Here is a 20,769-nt window from a genome sequence, read left to right as displayed (position 1 = left end):
CATCTAACAAATTTAACATGATGCAGGCGTTCTTCTCGCTATTGAGAAGCTCGCATCAGGCCATCTCCGGCGGCACCACCATCAAAACGGTTGAGTCCACCTTCACGGAGGCCGCGACAGACACGGTCACCGGCGATAGCTTCGTTGAGCGGAAGAGAAATAGAGAGGAATCTTCTACTCTCTCAATATCAAAGTAAAGATCATGTTGGATTAGGATCTTAAAGTAAAGCAGGGCTCCATGACTCCTTTGCCATATCATGTTACAATTCATAGCGAGAAGAACGCCTGCATCATGTTAAATTTGTTAGATGAATAAGAACTCTGAGTATCAACAACTAATAAGCCACCGTTAAGAAATACAAGACAATTGAGATAGAAGAACATACCATTCATCTTAGCACACGAAAAAATGATCAAATTGCATCTATTAACTAATATTCAGAATTTTGAATGAATTTAGACAATCAATCTGAGTCTACTATTCCAGCTTTGGAAGTTACAAACGAATTCAAATAACTAATATCAAGTCTACAAAACAGTAAAAATTGTCGAAATAAGGGGTAACCATGTTGGGTACCAAAACAAATGATAAGAACAAATGACGCTCCTGAGAAGATTGGAACAAACTAAGATATGGGCCTAGAGACTCCCAATCTTCCTTCGTGTTAATCTAGGACTAGTACAAGCACATAAATCAGAAGAACTTTGGCTTGTTACCTGCCGCATGCTCATCAAGAAGAAATGTAATCCTAATTCCTTTTGCAAAAGTTGTAGCATTCAAATTAAATCTCTAGAGGCAGAACAAGTGGTAGGATTAACTCCTCTTCCTCCTTTGGGGTATGAATTGTAACATGATCTGGCAAAGGAGTCATGGAGTCCTGCTTTACTTTAAGATCCTAATCCAACATGATCTTTACTTTGATATTGAGGACACCCTGAGATTTTTAAAAACAAAAGGTCGGTTAAAATGGATCATTAAGCACTTGAATATATATTTCTCCAAGTATATCAATGTTTTTATTACTGTTTAGAAAATAAATAAAATCATCAATCTAAATTTCAGCACAAACAAGGTTAGTGCAATAGAAAATTTGAAACATTTAGGTACAGCCTACCTGACAAGCATTTCAAGTTGAAGTTGTCAATAGGCAAGTATCTATATGAGCACTACAAGGAAACCAAGCCCTATTAAAGCAATCATGCCGCACTGAAGTCTCACGAATTTATAATACCATGATTGCAAAACCCAGACTTTTCCTCTTATGTGCAGCTATGCATAGTAACTGCCCGTTCACATGATAGGTTTTCATCAAACTTCCACGCATTTGACATAGTGCTATGTTAGACAGTGGATGGATTTACTAATGCTTCTTGCAGCAAAATCCAAAACAAAAACAAATTTCACAACATACAGCATATTCTTGTCCTTGACAAGTGCATCACTCCTCAGACATAATAAGTTGTAGAACTAATGATGCCATGCTTTATTCAGGAATTTTAAAAAAATTAAATTTTAAAATATGTCCATAAGAATTAAAAAAACTATAAACTTTAACTTTCTACAAATCAGCATTTCTAATATGCATCAAGCAAGTACTAAGACAAACTTAGTGATCAAAGATATGATTCTCAATTCTGCATGATTATTTATGTACAGATAGGACCATGGGGGATTTACATTAATATTTACAAAGCAACAAACGTTTGAGATGGCAACTTAGTATTTAATTTATCTAATTGTAAAACCTGTTAATCATTTTATTGTATTCAGTAACCAAAGCACATCAAAATAGACAGATATGCCTCTTTGTATCGCATGTAAATGCTTTATTTATGACGCGTGCTATAGCTTCTTTATATCAGAAACTAATCGTTTTTTTACAACATTATTTCCAGACATCTGATCATGATTAAGGCTTAATTCTGAAGAAAAACAAGTATGGTTGACACATGAGTTCCCTTACCCGGTAGACACCATCAAACATTGCACAAAATGCATCCGAAGAAGCAAGCAGAGCAATTCTGTGTGCATAAAAGCACTTGCCTGGAAAAGAACAGATAATGAACATTTAGATATTTAGCACATAACTAATAGCTTCCTTTTAAATGAGGAATGTAGCATACATAATTTACTACAATTTTAAATGTGCTATGCAATTGTTTAAAGGAAAAAACTACATACGGTGAGAATAGTCAACAACCTTCAACTAGAAAGGTAACATCTAATAGCGTGGAGCTATTCACATACTGCTCGCCAAGTACACCTACATGAACAACTTGATTAGTACTATTACAGGTATATAACTCTGTTCTAGCATAGTAGACAGACTCGTCGGGCCTTTGCATTTGTCATGTATTTCTCTACGATAGCATGTACAAGTTTTGTTACATAGCAAAACATATTTGTTCACATTGGATGCATATGAAGTCCCAACATCAAACATTCAGGATATTGATTATTCAGATATCAATTATGACATGTGATTCTTTTTTTTTCGTCTTGAATAGTAATATACTATTGTATCCATGTTCGTTTCAACTAAAATAGGATTGCTGATTTCAAACACAAGCGATCCACTTAAGAGGTCAAACCTGCAAAATTAATGCATCTTCTTCACTAATAAGAATACCCAGTAGTTTATTCCTTGTCGTAAAGCACATACTTTTGCCTCAATTTCTCCAATGATTTGTAACAATTAGATCCCAAATTCGCATCTCCTTTCTAGCATATGCTTGTTGCAGGATAAGTGATATTGTAGATAAGCAAACAGTTTTCATTCTCCAATTAGAAAAAAGGTTTATACTGATCAAGTAATATTTATGTTTGATCAGTCTCAAGAGTCAAGACAAACAATTCAAAAAAAACCAGTGATTTAAAAAGCGCTAGGCGCCAAAAGGCGCCAATGTCCATAAACGCCCGAGGCGCTAGGCGCTCGCCCAAGCGCTCGCCCGAGCGAAGCGAGGCGCTAAAATATAAAAATATATAATATAATTAATAATTTTAAATAAATAAAAATTAACAACATTAAAATCAAAATAATATATTATTAATCTATTAACAGAAAATTAATCATTTCAAAATTCAAATAAACTTAATATTAAGAGTATACTGAGCCTGATGGAGAAACGAGGAAGCAGCGGCGAGCGGCGGCGGCGGCGGCGGCAGTAGCAGCGAGCGGCGGCAACGGCGGCGAGCGGCGGCAGCAGCAACGGCGAGCGGCGGCAGCAGCAGCAGCAGCAACGGCGAGCGACGGCAGCGGCGAGCGGCAGCGGGAAAGGGAAAGGGAGCGAAAGGCGCGAGCAACGGGAGGCCTCGAGGGAGGCGCGAGCAGCGGGAAGGCTCGCGGGAGGGCTCGCAGGATCGAGAGGGCTCGCGGGAGGCGCGAGCAGCGGGAAGGCTCGCGGGAGGGCTCGTAGGAGACGCGAGCAGCGGGAGGGCTCGCGGGAGGCACGAGCAGCGGGAGGGCTCGCGGGAGGGCTCGCAGGAGGCGCGAGCAGCGACAGCGGGAGCAGCGGCAGCGAGCAACGAGATCGCGATCGGGATCGGGATCGAGACCGACAGCGGCAGCAGGTTAGTGTTGGGTTAGGGTTAGGGTTAGGGTTGGGGTTATATCGGTTTAGTTGGTTCGATTGAACCAACTAACAACCAGACCTAAAATTCTGGTTCGATCGCCTTGGTTTACCCAGGCGCTCGCCCGAAGCGCCCAACGCCTGGGCTCGGGCGAGCGCCTAGGCGGCGCCTGTTTGAAGCGCGCCGCCTGGGACATTAGCGAGGCGCTCGGGCCTCGCCTCGCCTCGCCCGAGCGCCTTTTGCAATCACTGAAAAAAACATTGAGTTAAAAGACTAGCCAAAGCAATTACATAAGCACTTTCAAATTCCATGTAACTAGCTCCAAGAATTAAAAATCTGACCCTTTTATATGTTTTTGTATTTATGTGAATATGGGACATGTTTTAATGCTAAAACTGCTTAGAAACAAAATTAAGGAATGCCTATTTTAGCAAACCTGAGATGAGGGGGATGGAGAAGCTGCATCAACATAATAGAGAGTCAGGGATTTTTTTAGCCACCTTGTAAAGAGCAACTGATGCATCTTGCTGTTGTTTTAGATTAGTCGATCCCAGTAGTTCGAGAAGAAGATCAAGTCCTACATTGAGAATATGTTACTTAATTTCCTTAGTTATAAAAAGGAGGAAAAGCAGAAGGATGTCATGGTTGCTGGACAGATACAGTACCATCATCATCAATGAAAATAGTTCTTTGATCCTCAGGTGAACATAAATGAGCAAGAGCCAAAGCTATACGTCTTTGGACAGCCTTCTCTCCAACTCGCATCAGATATAATAAATGCTTTAGTACCTGCAAGGGCAAAAGGCAAGGAACACCATGTCTACATCCATTAAACAGATCCACCAATTAAAATTAAATCCTTATCGTTCTGAATATATACTGCAATAAGCCAAGAAATACAGCAAACAGAACGTACTGGCCCATTAATCTTCTCCTCTAATCTCTTCATTGTCTTTGCTACACGGTCCTTAGTTGCCTGTAATTGAAGTAATATTTTTCAATAAAACTTGGTTCAAAATATAAAACAAATCAAAACAAGATCAATATACACATATTAGGAAGCATGGATCTGGCAACATCAAAGTACTCAACATACCTGGATAATGAATTCACCATCTTGTAGCTTTTGAACACCTCCTACCTTGATAAAATCAGAGACATTATCCTAACAACAAAGACAAGAATACGAAGCCTGTGTCCAACCAATAGATCTCAATTTCACATTATAGCATTATGCAAAGAAATAGAATATGAAATCACAACAAAGAAATATTTTGATGTAGATTCACCTCATTCTCTGCAATACCATAAAGAGCAAATGCAACAATATGTTGCAAACATCCATTTTTCGAGTCAAGAAGTTTAAGAAGAGGCACCAAACTGCCATTGTAGACAATACCGGCTTGGTCATGTGAGTCCTAGAGGAAAAATAAAAGGTCTTTGAGATAGAGCAAAAACGAGTCATTGTTCATCAGGAAAATGAAGCAAATCCAACCATATATAAGGAGAAAGAAACTAATATGCTGTATTTTGGCAGATGGATATTGATATTAACAAGAATATTTTTTTTTTAAACTGAATTTTCCCCTTCTTTGGAAGTATATAATGAAAGGGTCCAAGCATACATGATAATCAAGCTAAGGGGAAAATGAGAAAAGAGCATACCGTGTTGTTCCTCATCTGGTGTCAGAATAGCCTAGTAAAAGACAGTTGAAATTTTAGATATCAGGGCACAAGTATGCTACAATTCAAGCAAGGAAGTGAGCTATAAGAGCCCAGTCCAAAAAAGCAAAAGCCCAGGACATGTATACATATCATTGGAATAAAAAACACAGATGGGAAAGAACTAAAATGAGAACTGCTTTGCTTATTAAGAATAATGTTCCAACAATCACCAAACTGAAATTTTAAATTAATAAAATAGAGTAGTAACTACTAGAAGCAGCTGTTGTACAAAGCATATATGCTAGTGTACATACAGCATGCACAACTAGCATAGTATTGGGAAGTGTCCCAGCAAATACAACAATAATGAAAAAGCCGTGAGTGTGTACCAACAAATAAATTCTCAAAATAGATAATATAAACTAGGTAAGCTTTTTTTTTCAAACATCACCCAAGCGCATCAGACCCTAGACTGTCAAAGAGAACAAAATGATAACACGTATAGAACTGATAGAAGTTACTATGGCAAGGGTTTGAACCCTCGGCCTATGGGAAAATGACTCACTACACACTACCAGGCTAGCTGGTTAGGTATTAAACTAGGTAAGTTTGAACATATTTTATGTATGAAAACATTTTTACACTTTTCTGACAGGTGTGATTCAGCAAATAACCACATGCTTTGTCAGCTAAGACCTTGCAAGATCAGCTTCAGGATTGGGATTGGCTTTTGGGTAATATAATGGGGATTGGTATGATTAAATCCAGAACTTTCAAGTTATGTACCACCATCATTTTCTGATCCAGTTAAACACACGGCTAACTACAAAACAATTCAACACGGCTGATTGGTATGATTAAGTTCAGAACTTTCAAGTTATGTACCACCATCATTTTCTGATCCAGTTAAACAAATGGCTAACTATTTGTTTAACAATTCAACACTACTCTAACTAATGTTATTATCAGCCTGAGTAAGCAATTTAATGAGTAGCATGAATGAAATAGAAAACCAACCAAGCCAGAACTTTCAAGTTATGTACCACCATCATTTTCTGATCCAGTTAAACACACAACTAACTATTTAACAATTCAACACTACTTTAACTAATGTTATTATCAGCCTGAGTAAGCAATTTAATGAGTAGCATGAACGAAATAGAAAACCAAGCAACCCTATTACTCATATATCACTGACCAAGATAAGAAGTGAATGTCATCCTTTTACCAGAACCATGACCCAAGATGTTCCCTGTTTTAGGTAACTAATATAGATTGTGTATCGAACTTATTCCTTTCTAATGGTCCTTTATGCAGATCTTAAATTTTCAAATAGAAGATTAAACATAGAGCTATAATGTCCTACATGAGAAGGAAAATAAAAGAACTAGCTGAATAAATTATGAAAAGAAAAAATTAGTTGAATAAATTATCACTGACGACAGCTTATAATAATGTCCCTAGTAACAAAAACATATAGTGAGAAAATTGATCAAGAACAGCAATGCTGAATAAATCAAGTATTTATAGATCAAGAAATAACAAAAATGTTAATTTAAATATAAAATGTCAGATTTATCACACTACAAAAGAAAAGGCTAAACATTAAAGGGTATTCCAAGGGCAAAGACAAACATCGCCTTAAGTTGAATATCTGGTGACTGAAGCATCCCGATCAGAGGGCGGACAGCACCTCCCTGAACAATATGCACCTGCAAGAAATCAAGGTTGCAGACAAATGTAAGAAACAAGAGTATATCCTGGTGCAAATGGATATTATACTTTGATAGGCCAAAGAGAAAAAAGTCAGGTGACAAAGTGCCTTGCAATCTGAATCGGCTGAAGCAAATTGCCCTAATAGTAAAGCTGCTTCCCTTTGACTCTCCGTGCAACATGAATGGCAATTAACCATGCTAGATTGAGAAAAAAAGTTGCGTAGTCTAAGTGAATTTTCAGAAAATTTCCTAACCAACGAAAATACTTGATGATGGATAAGATCTAGACAATGAAAATAAGAGTCTTTATCAAGCACACAGATCTCTGTTTCACCATCTTCATAAACTTTTTACAACATATCGTGCCGCTTGTAAACTTTGAACCCAAAGTTTGGCTTTTACACCTTTGTAAGCAAGTTGATAGACAAGTTGATAGTTCAATCCAATGAGTTTCAATAACTTCTGTTATTAGGAGGAAAGAACCATTTATGCTTTAAGTTATGTATGTTTCCATAATTATTGATTGTTATTGTTCTCAATGTTTTTAAAAGCACTAGGAGCCAAAATGAACCAGGGTCCCAAATCACTTGAGGTGCTAGGCGCTCGCCTAAATGCCCACTCGAGCAAAAGCAAGACACTACAAAATATTAAAATATAAAAAATATATTTTATATATAGCAATGACGTCAACGATGGAGGGAGATAGCACGAGGGCAACACTGATGGAGGGAGCTGCAAACAAAAGGCAGCGAAATCGAATGTAGGGTTTCAAAGCAGGGACAAGTTGTACGTGAGAGGGGAGGGGGTTGTGGGACCATTTAGTGTTGGGGTCTTATCTTTAGTTGGTTCAATTGAACCAATTTGCCTATTCAATCGAACCAAGCACGAACACAAGCCACCTTCACTCGGGCGCTCACCCGAGGCGCCCGACGCTTGGGCTCAGGCGAGACATTATTACTGAAACGTACATCAAAAGCTTTTTCTTAATTGTTGTTCTAATTTGCAATTACTACGAGAGCTAGAGACATTATTACTGAAATTAGTCCACACATTTTGCACATGCAACACCGGTAACTTGCCATTTTTCCAAATTAGGAAATTCTAGTCATATGATTTTGTTTATTCTTTTTTGTCCATGTTTTCGTTTCAGTTTATTAACCCAAATATTAGTTAAGAATTACAAATCCATATTGCAGGTTTTCATCTTTCATGGAGGTAAATTATAAATTGTGAATAGCATCTTTAGGGGCCATGCCCTCATAAGACCTTATTAGTGTATTCCAAACGGCAGCCCACATGTCCTTTTATGAATGTAAGAGAAGTTGATGTTTATTATAAATTATAATCTACTTGGAGAAATGCAAATTATTCACAGTTCAACCACATTTGCTTGCAGATGATAGTCATATAGAAGAGCTTAGTGTGACAAGGTTGAAACATGGTCATTCATGTTTCCAAGTTCATTCTTTTCTTTTCTTTTATCAGCTTATTTACATGTTTCAATATGAGACTGAATAAGATCATTTTGAACCATGTATTTAAATTCTTCATAGAAGAGCTTAGTGTGACTAAAATTTGTAATGTTTTGCTTTCAAACTCATCGCTTGGTCATGTGAAAAGAAAATTATCTTTTCTATTGTATGAACCAAGTTAGTAAAGTCTCAACCATTACTTTGTTAAGGGATTTGATAAAATTGCTTTATGGTTCAAAGCAAGGTTATCAAACTCACTTCCCTACCTAGGATCAAAAAAGGGGTTACAAACTTGGATAATAGGATAGGATCATAAGATCCTACAAATTGTAAAAAATAAAAATAAATAATTTTAAGATACATACATATATTTAAAGAAATTTATAAATAAGTATATTCCAAACAGGAACATCTTAACTTTGTTTAGCAAAGATAGGTTAGATAAGTATGGTTACATATAAACGATTGGTTATATATATCACCATAACTTACACTGATAAATGGGTATGTAAATTGCCCATGTAGCATATCCTAACAATTTCTAAATTCTTAATTTCTTATAAGTATGACTTTCCTATTATGCAAAAGATAAATGGGTATGTAAATTGCCCTTGTTGCATATCCAAACAATTTCTAAATTCTTAATTTCTTATAAGTATGACTTTTCTAATGTAAAGGAATATTGTGTTTGGCATATAAGATATAATTTTGCAACCTCTATGTTACACGAACATTATTATTGTTTTGTAGAACTTTAATCCAAGAATTATGAATTGTATTTTTCAATTATATTAAAGATAATACCTCACGGTATCAATGTCATTATGATCAAACTATAACAGATATCATTAGATATGGGATGGATGAGAAGAGAATGTACGAGATGAGAAGAGAGGAAAAATGATGGTAGATGGGAGAAGGTAGGAGGGGAGACAAGGAGAGAGGTAGAAGGGAGGAGAGGAGAAGAGATGAGAGAAGATGCGAAGAGAAGGAAAGGAGATGGAAAGAGAAGAGGGGGGAGAAGATGCGAAGAGAAAGAATGGAGATGAAAGAGAAGAGGGGGGAGAGGAGAAGAGAAGGGGGAAGATGAGAGGAGAAGAAAGAAGCAGAAAGAGAGGGTAGCAGAGGAAAAGAGAATCCATGCATATGGTGATTAGCAATAATCGACGGCGTTGACAGCAGTTCATTGTGAGTGGCAGCAATGGCAAAGGCTCATCTCCTCAATGCTCCTACGGGCTACAGGAAAGAAGCATTGATCCATGACAAAGAATGGCCAACCAGAAGATTCACAACACTCTCTCCTCGTGAGGGATCAGGGCTCACACTCGTCTCCTCGCTCCTTTGTTGGCACCGCATATCAATTCGCCTTTGAAGATGAGTGTTCTTATATCCTGGGTTGACTAGACAAACTTGACTTGACTCGTCCGATGCAACCGATCTTACATAGTTGACTCACAAGTCGAGTCGATTCCACCCAGTTACGTTGATCCGATTAGAATCGTCAGGCATGATCTGGAGTGTAAGATTGCATGATCCTACAACCCAAATTAAGTGTTTGACAACCTTGATTCTGAGGCAACTTTAGCATTTTCTTCTTCAACCAAAAAACAAAATTTAGATTCTCATGATTTGAAGCTAGCACTAAAGACAATATTGTTAGCCAAAGAACTTTTTTTATAGATTTCAAATCACCAACTTAAAAAGAATGGTGTGCAGCTTTGTAAAACTATCTGCTATATTCTATATACAGTCCAAGGAATCAAAATTTTCTTATTACCTAACATATAATGAAACAACCTGGACATTGTTTAAGGATTAAACCAGATGAACAGAAAGGTAATATACAATTCTAGTGATACCTTAATAAACCAATCACCGGCTGTAAAGCTCCCACATGAAGAACTTCTTTTTTTATGTTAGGGGATGAATGAACCAGATTCCCAATAAAACCAACGTAAATACCAAGAACATATAATCTAATTATGATCTTCGAAAGAATCAATCGCAACAAGCATAGTAAATGCAAATATCTTTAAGATTTAGAAAATGTTTGTTTATTATGACATATAAAAAAAGAAGGTAATAAATTGTATTTTTAATGAAAATCTAGCATGTATGATTAACCATATATTTTTAAAGCAGCATAAGGGCTACCACAGCCAATAACACTTCCATTGGGTATTGCATGCCCAGAAAATATACTCATTTTGCATGAGATAGTTCCAAGATTTCTTGTTAGCTGGTCATCATATAAATGATGTACATGTAGTTAATAATTTCAGTAGGAATTATTTGGCTAATATTCTTTTCCAAGCTATGCCAAAGCTGACAATTATCAACAAATTAACATCCATGATAATTCCAAGATGTATATCTTGTTGAGTCTATGACATCATTGACTCTTGAATGCCCTTCTTATTCGATAGTGTTTTAGACTGCTAGAAGAAGTATGTCATTTCCATTCTGTCACATGAATATTCATGATTCTAAAAACACTGTACGTCTGTACTATGTCAAAAATTATTTTAATTGGTTAGTATTCAACAGTGAGTTCACATGGAATTCCTTTAAATCCAATTCAAGATTAGGCAACGACTAATGGCTCACAGAATCATGAAGACAGCCAAGATGTGTCATCTTCCCTCAAACATAGTTGCTTGACCTTCATTACTTCTGCCACTTTCTAGATTGGCTCCAACTACTATTTGAACAGCCTAATTACCAAAAATCTTCAATTATCACTTCCCATGTATAACTAACACTATGAGTTATAAGTTTCTACCTAAGAATCTTCACTAAACCTTTTCATCTACTTGTCAAGTCAAAGTTTCCCATGAACTATGAACTCGAAGAATGTGACAAGATTAACACCTTTGACTAGACTTTTTTGATGTGGACCAGTCAGTTCAAATGTTCTCAACTCAAAAAAATGTCATTCATTACTATTTCTCTAACCTAGCTGTATGTGGTCCAACTCTGAAACAACCAAGCTAACAAGAAGTTTGTATTCATGCTGAGTCTTGAACTAACTGGTTCAAGAAAATAACATGACACAAGATATGTTATAGAGAGATTGGTGTCCACAAGATGCTCTCCCTCAGATCAGGAAGAACCTTCATTTTCCAGAATTTGTATGCCTGCATCACCGTCTATAATATAAGCCAAATGCTATTACTTGGCAGTCATTGATATCTGGCACTATCCTTCACCAAGTCACTAAGAGTGAAGGGAGGAATCAATTTTACAGTGCAAGGAATTTACCTTTCTGAATCTTTATTTTTAGGTGCCAATGTTAAGCACAATACTTAAGAAAGTAGAAAGTACAGCTTCTACCCTTGTGCCAAGTGAATCAATGAGAAACTCTAAACTGCCAATTAGATTTTTTTTATCTTTATGCTGAATTTCAATGTCTAGTTAACTCCACAAGATGTTAGAAAAAACAAACTAAATTTTGGGCTATACCCGGTTACAGATATCTACCAGTGTTTATCTTCCTACTTCTTAAAACAAGCTAAATTTAGGATCAATGTTGGTAATTATGAATAAATTGTTACAATAATTTGGTTATTATAATCAAATTTTGTAGTAACTCACTTGCGAAGTAAAGGCAAAGGCAAATCTGGCTTTCCCCACATGAAAGGCACTGTTGATTCATCAACTTGTGGTGAAGTGTATGCGCTAATGACCAATTCACTAGGAAAAGATGGAGGGATATGCCCATTCTTCCTCACATTTCTTGCATTTCAATGTAAGATATTTAAGAACCTAAAACTGAACATTTACTTCAGAGATAAAATATAACAGATAAAAATATCAGGGCAACCATAGGAGTATTGAAGCTCACATGCTTATCAATGAAGATGTCTTTAATTGCCTCATTGCCAGTAGGTTTTTCATCATCATGACCCCTTGAAATTGACTCTTCAGATGCATCTTCCTGAGAAATTCTTTTTATTGCATCAGCACCATTATTGTTTTCTTTCAATGATCTGTTTGAATGACTACCACTAACAAGATTTCCTAATATAGCTGGATCCGGGGACTCAACCCATTGTCTAAATTTCTGGAGGCCATCTTCCTCAGAAAATGCTTGTATAACTTCAATTGCATTAACAATTCCAATCCCATTGCACTAGAAAGATTAAATGATTTAGATCTACAAATACACAGCAATTCTACATTTCCAGTTAACTTGACAAAGCAATATATTAATCCTCAAAAACTATCTAAAGATAATCTAATAATCTCCAGAGATGTAGAACTGGCAAAGATCCAAAAGAAATTTGATTTCATTGATTCCAACAGAAAGCATAATACAATTAATATTTACCAATTACAGCCAAAAAAATGCATAACCAACAATTCATACTTATCAAACCACACACATCATTCTATTCACAGTTCATCTGGGCATTCACAAGATGCATTAGAACTTAAGGGACAGATTCACAAATCAATTGAATTATATGTTAGACAGATAATATAGCAAACGATCTTCTTAGTGGTTTCTCATCTCAACTATTAGAAAAGGAAAGCACACACCACCTCAATAAAGCAGATACGTTCAGTAATTTGCTTTTCCCTATCTTTGACGCAATAAGAGATTATTTAAGGGTAAACCTGAAGCGCATAAATAAGATTAGCTTTAAGTATTTATTTATGTCCACTAGGTCCTACTACGGGTTGACAACAGTTCAAAAACTAAAGGAGTGAAAATAAATTAGCACAGTTTCCTTTTCAGTGTTCATCAGTCCTATTTTTACATTTTTGCTCCTCCCAAGTTCGGATACTTTATAATCTGCTTTTGGCGATGTATTATATGCCATGAAACAATTTTCATTCAAGATTAGAACCCAGGTATCTCCCAGATACTCTTTAATTTGAAAGACAAAATTATTAAATAGAACATAATATGAAAAAACAAAGTTTTAGATCATGACATTTTATAAAGTTTGCCCTTTGTTTTAAGCAGTGATTTAAAAAGCGTTAGACAACAAAAGGTGCCAAGGTCCAAAAACACTCGAGGCACTAGGCGCTCGCTCAAATTAAAAATATATAATATAATTAATAAATATAATTATTTAAATAAAAATATGATATTAAATTTAGAAACTTACAAAATCACAATATCACATTAACAAAAAAATCTCAAAATTCAAAACAATAACAATAATTTCAAATAAATAAAAAATTAGCAGTATTAAAATTAAAATAATATATTATTAATCTAATAAATAAAAAAATATTGTTACTAGTATACAGTATACAATATACAATATTGTTAATATACTATTAATAGTAAACTATCGAGTCGATGTGAGAAGAGGTAGCAGCGAGCAGCAGGAGCGGGAGCGGGAGAGGCGAGCGGTGACAGTGGTAGCGGCGACAGTGGCAGCAAGAAGCGGCAGCGGGAGCGGGAGCGGCGTGCAACGACAGTGGCAGCGGCAACGGTAACAACGAGCAACGGGAGCGACGAGCGATGATAGTGGCAGCGGCAGCGATAGTGGGAGCGAGAACGACGAGCGACGATAGTGGCAACGATAGCAGCGAGCAGCTGCAGTAGTAGTAGTAGCAGCGAGCAGCTGCAGTAGTAGTAGTAGCAGCAAGCAGCGGCAGCGGCAGCGGTAGCAGCGATCAGTGGGAGCGGCGAGCGGTGACAGTGGCAGCGGCAGGGACGAGCAAGATTAGGGTAGGGGAAGTCGCGAGAGGGATGTTGGGAGGCAGATATCAATGCTTTAGTTGGTTCAATCGAACCAACTGAAGCATCGGAGACCGAACCAAATGTAAAACACTGGTTCGGTCGCTTGGTTTAACTCGAGCACTCGCCCGAAGCGCCTGGCGCCTGGGCTCGGGCGAGCGCCTAGGCGGCGCCTCTTTGAAGTGAGGCACCTGGACATGAAGCGAGGTGCTCGAGCCTCGTCTCGCCTCGCCTGAGCGCCTATTGAAATCGCTGGTTTTAAGGGAGGAAAATAGATCCAACCCATGGAGGAAAATAAAAGGATACTTAACAGTTTTAGGATACACTTGATAAAACACCTAAAAACTCTGATCTTATAATCATGGTTCGCCTTACCGGTCTGTACCGATGTGCCGACCAACTACCAGTACCGTACATACCAAACCATATCGAATATTCCAACACATGGTACATGAGGGCGTACTGATGTACCACCCATACCAGTCCCCTATCGAACCGGTACATACTGCCTATATCGAGCGGTACACTATGGTACAATGAACCTTGCTTATAATCAAAGCCAATTGAATTCGATCAACAACACCAAGTCTCATCATTAAGATTCACCTATAATCAACATGCATTACATGTGCTTAACGAGAACTACCAGTTGTCCATGTGTCCTTCACATGAACAATTAGTCCATCCAACGTTGCCCTAAGAATCATAATTGCCTGTGCACCAAAGTAACATATAAAATTCCTTAAGTGACTCCATGATGTTAAGTTATCATCTTAAAATAAAGAAAAGAAGAATCTAGAGAACTAGCTACTTTGAAACAATTGTATTTGATGTAACCTTCCTGCTTTAATGGTACAGTTATATATTGCCAATACAAAGTTCTTTTAACTGACGATAAAATCATGTACAACCTCTTGATCCCATAATTCCACAACCATTCCATAACATAACTTCAAACTTGTTGTACAATTCAGACAATATAAGAAAAAAATAAGCAGCTGACTTGTTCTTTTACTAGTTCACTAATCATTTTGTTAATTTATCTGAAACTGATTCTGTAGATCAAAGGTCCTTCCAGATGTTCCTTTATTTTCTTCAGGTATTGTGTCCCTTCAAGATTCTTCTAGGAAAATAACTGAAAACCAGCAATAAGATCATGTTGCCATCAATTTTCTTTCCCAACTAACATACTAAGAAAATATTTTGAGTGTTAAATGGTTTCGACAATATAGGCAACACTTCCCTTGCTAACATTAGATGTGTGTATGCAATAATAAATGGGATAAGGTTTTCCCAAAGAATGTTTAAAGTTGCCCTTCCACTATATAATGCAAGTTTATCCCGAACAAAAGCAAACTAAACCAATTATAGATACCACATTTTAAGTTACCCCAATTCAGAATTACCTATGCATACAGGCTTTGCGCCTATGCTCTGTAGTCACATTTTGCCTAATGGCCTTTTTTTTTAGTGTTTTGCACGTTGCCACAAGGTTAACTTCAGAGTGAAGAGAAATAAATATTCATAAAATAAAAAGACGAAAGTACACTCAAAAGAGCTTACATGCTGGTTTCAAATGGATTTAATTGACCTATTTAGATTTCATGTAGTTCTTCGTACGGCACAATATAAGTAATCAATTTGAGCTTTCCAGGTTTCTTGTTGGCCTCATTGGTCCATTTTTCTTTGGAGCTCCTCACACCTTTTTTATCTTCCACGAGAAGGCTTCGTCCTGCAAATTGTGCTCATCGTATAGTTTTAGTTTTAAAGGGGAGTAGCCTTCTCATAACATTACACGCCTAAAAGAAGGGTTACAATCAAGGTCTGCCATACCGAAGCGTACCGCCCTGTCACGGACTTAGCTAGTTTTGCCTAAGTCGTGCGGCACCCTTGCGTGTCCGTCCGCAAATGTCAGCCACCCCGAAGCCTCTCATGTCCCTTAGGACCCACAAAAGAGAGAACGGGTTAGAGAAAACGCCTCATTCGGGATCCATAAGCAAACATCTCCGAAAACACTTCATAGACAATGCAAATTACAAACAGACTTTATAAGCTCTGAACAGTTGCACAATAAAGGGTAAAATGGTCCATTATAGACCGAAAATCTCTCACACGTGTCCACATGATACAACCTTTATTTACAAGACTAAAGCGGCCACTAACCTAACTAAAATAGGACTATTAAACCTTCGGTCGTCCCTGTACATGCTGTACAAAGCATGAACATACCAAAAGACACGGACATACATAAGTATTACATCAAACATCCTGTTTAGAAGTTTGTCATGCTTTGTACAACATGTACATACCTTTATTTACAAGCCTAAAGCGGCCACTAACCTAACTAAAATGGGACTATTAAGCCGTCGGCCGTCCCTGTACATGCTGTACAAAGCATGAACATACTAAAAGACACGGACATACATAAGTATTACATCAAACAGACTTTATAAGCTCTGAACAGTTGCACAATAAAGGGTAAAATGGTCCATTATAGATCGAAAATCTCTCACACGTGTCCACATGACACAACCTTTATTTACAATCCTAAAGCGGCCACTAACCTAACTAAAATGGGACTATTAAGCCTTCGGCCGTCCCTGTACATGCTGTACAAAGCATGAACATACCAAAAGACACGGACATACATAAGTATTACATCAAACATCCTGTTTAGAAGTTTGTCCGTGACATTCTCCCCCACTTATTCCTTCGACGTCCTTGTCGAAGTCTTTGTCAACACTGCAACTCCTCGCCTTTGCTGAGTCTTCAATCTTCTGCTCCAGCTGCAGTGCGCCTCTTGGCTCCCAGCTGCTCTACGCTGCTGTTTTTTAGTAGTCGAACCTTTGATCTGCCATGCTGCTTCAACTCACCAATGACTCTAACTCTGGTGTGGGGTTGGCTGAGTTGTGTTGATCCTTGTTGATTCTTGCAGATCCTCCAAATGAAGGAAAAGAACATCCTTACTGCGCCAGTCTCTCAAATGCCTCATGCTGCTTGAACTGGGTGGATGCTTGTTGGAGCTTTAACGAGCATTGTCTCGCAAACTTCTAAAGTTTTGGGTCCTTCCTCCACAAAATTTGCTCATTGACTCTTCTTTCACTTAGTTGTCACATCCAAGTAGGTTCGCATCACTTCCGCTTTCGATTGGCATTTCGTTGGGAAATGAAGCGGACAATCTACTCTCAGTAGCACTGATCACCGTTGGTGAGGATTTGACAACTATTATCTTCCATTATCTTCGAAGGGTCTTTGAACTTGTGAAGAGCTCCTCTGCTGGATAGATAAAAGAATTGGGGTACTCGGTTTCCCCCATTCTCTTAAGGGTTGAGAAGGCAAAGGTTACTTGACTTCGCCCGCCTCCTCGATGTTGTACTCCATACATCGAGCTGGTTACTAGCCTTCGCCTGCCCTTTGCTCACACTTCTGAAGCACTTGAAGTGTTTGCACTCCTTGCGTTGAGTTAGTTACTGTGATTCACCTTCTCAATGCCATCGAACTTCTGGAATGCAGGAAGTTTTCACCCCAACTTGGAGTAATTCTCTCATAGGTTTGGTCACCTCTGGGATTGTACCGTCTTCTCCATCATCCCTGCCGCCTACTCCACTGAGTAGCAAAGGTACAGCACCGCGTACTGCCTGCTTCGTTCCTTGATTATGCACTCTTGCATCACCCGAAGTCCTTCACTTTCGGCTATCTTGATGAGAAGCTCGTTGACACCGGTCTTACGAAGTTCCTTGGCCTCTGCCCTTCAGCCTTGTCTCGATACTTCGAGTTTGCCTCTGCATGCTCCACCTCCTCGGCTCCTTTCACGACCAAGCGCTCTTCCTCCATGAGAGCAAGGGATCAATGACTTTCACGGAAGTCTCGCCTCTTCGGTACCATGGCGCTGCCATGCCCATGGCACTACTATCCGTCACCTCGCATCTGCATCCATTTTCTTCACAATCAGTAGATATGCCTCTGTGGCACTCCTCCGAGTCCACCTCCATTCTAACTGATGCTTGATTTTTGGGTAGCTAAGTCCCTCTAGACTCATCGTCGCTTCCTCGCCCCTTTCGACCCCTTGCTTCAACACCTCTGTGTTCTCCAAGCAGCTCCCTTTGGTCGATGGAAAGACAAACTGCAACTCTCATGCATAGCCTCTGCCATCGCATTATAGGGTTTGCACCGATTCTGTTCTCCTTAGCTTCCTTGGTAGTAACGTTCGCTTACTCGACCTTGTCCTCTGACTTGCCGGGCTCCCTTAAGCGAATATGAGCTCTGGAGCAGTCCAACTCTCCAGCTGCTTCGATCATACCTCTGTATGATCAAGTCCCTCCCATGGGACTCACTGATACTTGCATTCAAACTTTTCCCTTGGTGGAACACAGCCCCCATATGCTGATGACCAAGGTTTTCATCCGATGCAAAATTCGATGCACGCACGAAAGACCCGCCTCTGTGGTACCATGGCCTTCACTCATTGAATCCATAGCCCTTCTTGCCGTCGTGTTGTTCACCGAAATGGAGCTTCTAGTAGCTCCCGATTATACCTCCATATGATCTAGTTCCTCACGGGACTAGATTGTGTGTATCGCATTGCCACGAACTGTTCCACCACGATCCGCTGCACCATGTCACCTCCTGGTGATATCTTTATTGCATTCTGATCCTTGTGGGATGAACTCGAATTGTGAACCCTTCATGTGTGGCCTCTGCCAATACATCGCAGGGTCTCTTCCACTTTCGATTTTGTTCGCTCCTTTGGCAATCGACCTTCATCCACCCACTCTTGGGTCACACCTAGATGAAGCACCACTCTAGGACAGTCCGTCGCCTAGTAGCTCCCGAAGTCCCCCGACTTCGGTGCAATTAGTGCACCATTGTATGGATCCTGGGCCTCTACCCCTACCAGCACAATCTTTGCTGCGCACCGCTTCCTTCATAGCAACTTGAATGGCAACACTGTGGCATATTCTTCAAGAGTACCCGCTTTTGCGTCGTCTTGCCCCGTGTTAAGGCCTTCTGAACCCAACTTCACCTCCGCAAATTAAATCACCTTAGTTCCTCCATCAAATGCTCCTCCGAGATAAGTTGCATGTGCCCAGAAGCTCCCTTCGTCTTTGGCACCATACAAGATGAGTCCGCTCCGTCATAATGAATGACCCATGGAACAACATGATCCTGCTCTTGCCTCTGCAAGAGTTCATGTCCTTGACCTCTGTCCAAGGAAAGCACTATGCCTCCGCTCCATGTTCCATCTTCTATACTGGCTCCCTTCATGCGGCTTGGGTACTTCACCAAGTTACACCCAAGTTGCTCCGCTCCTCGTTTTTGCATTGAGTTGATGGTGGCCCTCGCGCCCACCATTCCACGGGTCAGCCCTCCCTTGAGTCCGATATCCATATCGACTCCAAGTGTGCCTTCATTTGTGTTGTTTTGGGCCGCTCCCCCACTTGATCTCACAATGCATCCACCAATACATTCTCTCGAGCGAGATCATGCGACGACTCCTCGCCGCTTGCTCGGTCCCTTGAGCTTCGTGGAGTTGTTGTTTGTTGAGGTACTCCTCCTCAACTTGTGAGGTCCGTCCCACATGATTCTCCCTATGGAGAGCCGAGACTTATCCCTCCTGGATAACTGTTCCATTGGAGCAACATCTCTCTTCGTTTCGGAGATCACCATCCCCTTGGACTACTTCGATCCGTTGAACAAACTGTGCATTGTTCTGCCTCCTGCAAACGCACTTGCTAGATTGCGACTCCACGTCAATACTGTCCCCGCTGCACCACTCAAGGCCTAGCAACATGCTGAACTCGTTGCACACTTCAGCCTCCTAGAGACGTATCCTTCATATGCCGAAGAGAAAGTTTCAATGCTCCATGGCGCCAAGTTTCGGTCGCCTTGGGATGGCCACGAACATTCCATCGTCCGCATACAAGCCCATGCATGAGTACCAAATTCTTCAAGCTAGCAATTCCCCTCACCTCTGTGAGCTTTGCATAACTCTTTTGGTCGTTGTGCAACTCATTCCACCTTGCATGGTTTCATCCTTTACCAAGCGCCTCGCTTGCCTTGAGCACCATCAAGAATAGTTGTCAACGTTGAGCCGTAACTCAAACTCAACCATCCCAACCTTTGTGCGCTCCGCATTCTTCCAAGCTTATCTGTTCTCGTGGTGCCTCTTGCGCGAAGGGTTGGCCATTTCTCTGAATGCCAATCTCAGATGCCCGCTCCTCTGAGCGACTCCTTTTCCCTACATCTCCATGCCAGTATTCCCCCAAACGGTCGCGCGTGTGCTGACTGCCCTCAACGCAGCCCCACTAGGTCCCCCACGTTTGCATGCTAAGTGTTTCTATGAGTGCTTGTCCGGCTCTGATACCATCTGTCACGGACTTAGCTGGTTTTGCCTAAGTCGTGCGGCACCCTTGCATGTCCGTCCACAAAGGTCAGCCTCCCCGAAGCCTCCCATGTCCCTTAGGACCCACAAAAGTGAGAACAGGTTAGAGAAAACGCCTCATTCGGGATCCACAAGCAAACATCTCCGAAAACACTTCATAGACAATGCAAATTACAAACAGACTTTACAAGCTCTTAACAGTTGCACAATAAAGGGTAAAATGGTCCATTATAGACCGAAAATCTCTCACACGTATCCACATGACA

The 20,769-nt window shown here is 39.6% G+C and overlaps 1 pseudogene; it reads right to left on the bottom strand.

The window, feature by feature from the left end:
* Positions 1–550: 550 nt before the first annotated feature.
* LOC103975195 (ARM REPEAT PROTEIN INTERACTING WITH ABF2-like) overlaps positions 551–20,769 on the bottom strand; it is a 21,538-nt pseudogene continuing 1,319 nt past the window's right edge.

This window comes from Musa acuminata, chromosome BXJ1-2 (assembly GCF_036884655.1).
Source record: "Musa acuminata AAA Group cultivar baxijiao chromosome BXJ1-2, Cavendish_Baxijiao_AAA, whole genome shotgun sequence".
NCBI lineage: Eukaryota > Viridiplantae > Streptophyta > Magnoliopsida > Zingiberales > Musaceae > Musa > Musa acuminata.
Note: the sequence above shows the minus strand (reverse complement) of the source record. Positions and strands in the feature narration are given on the sequence as shown.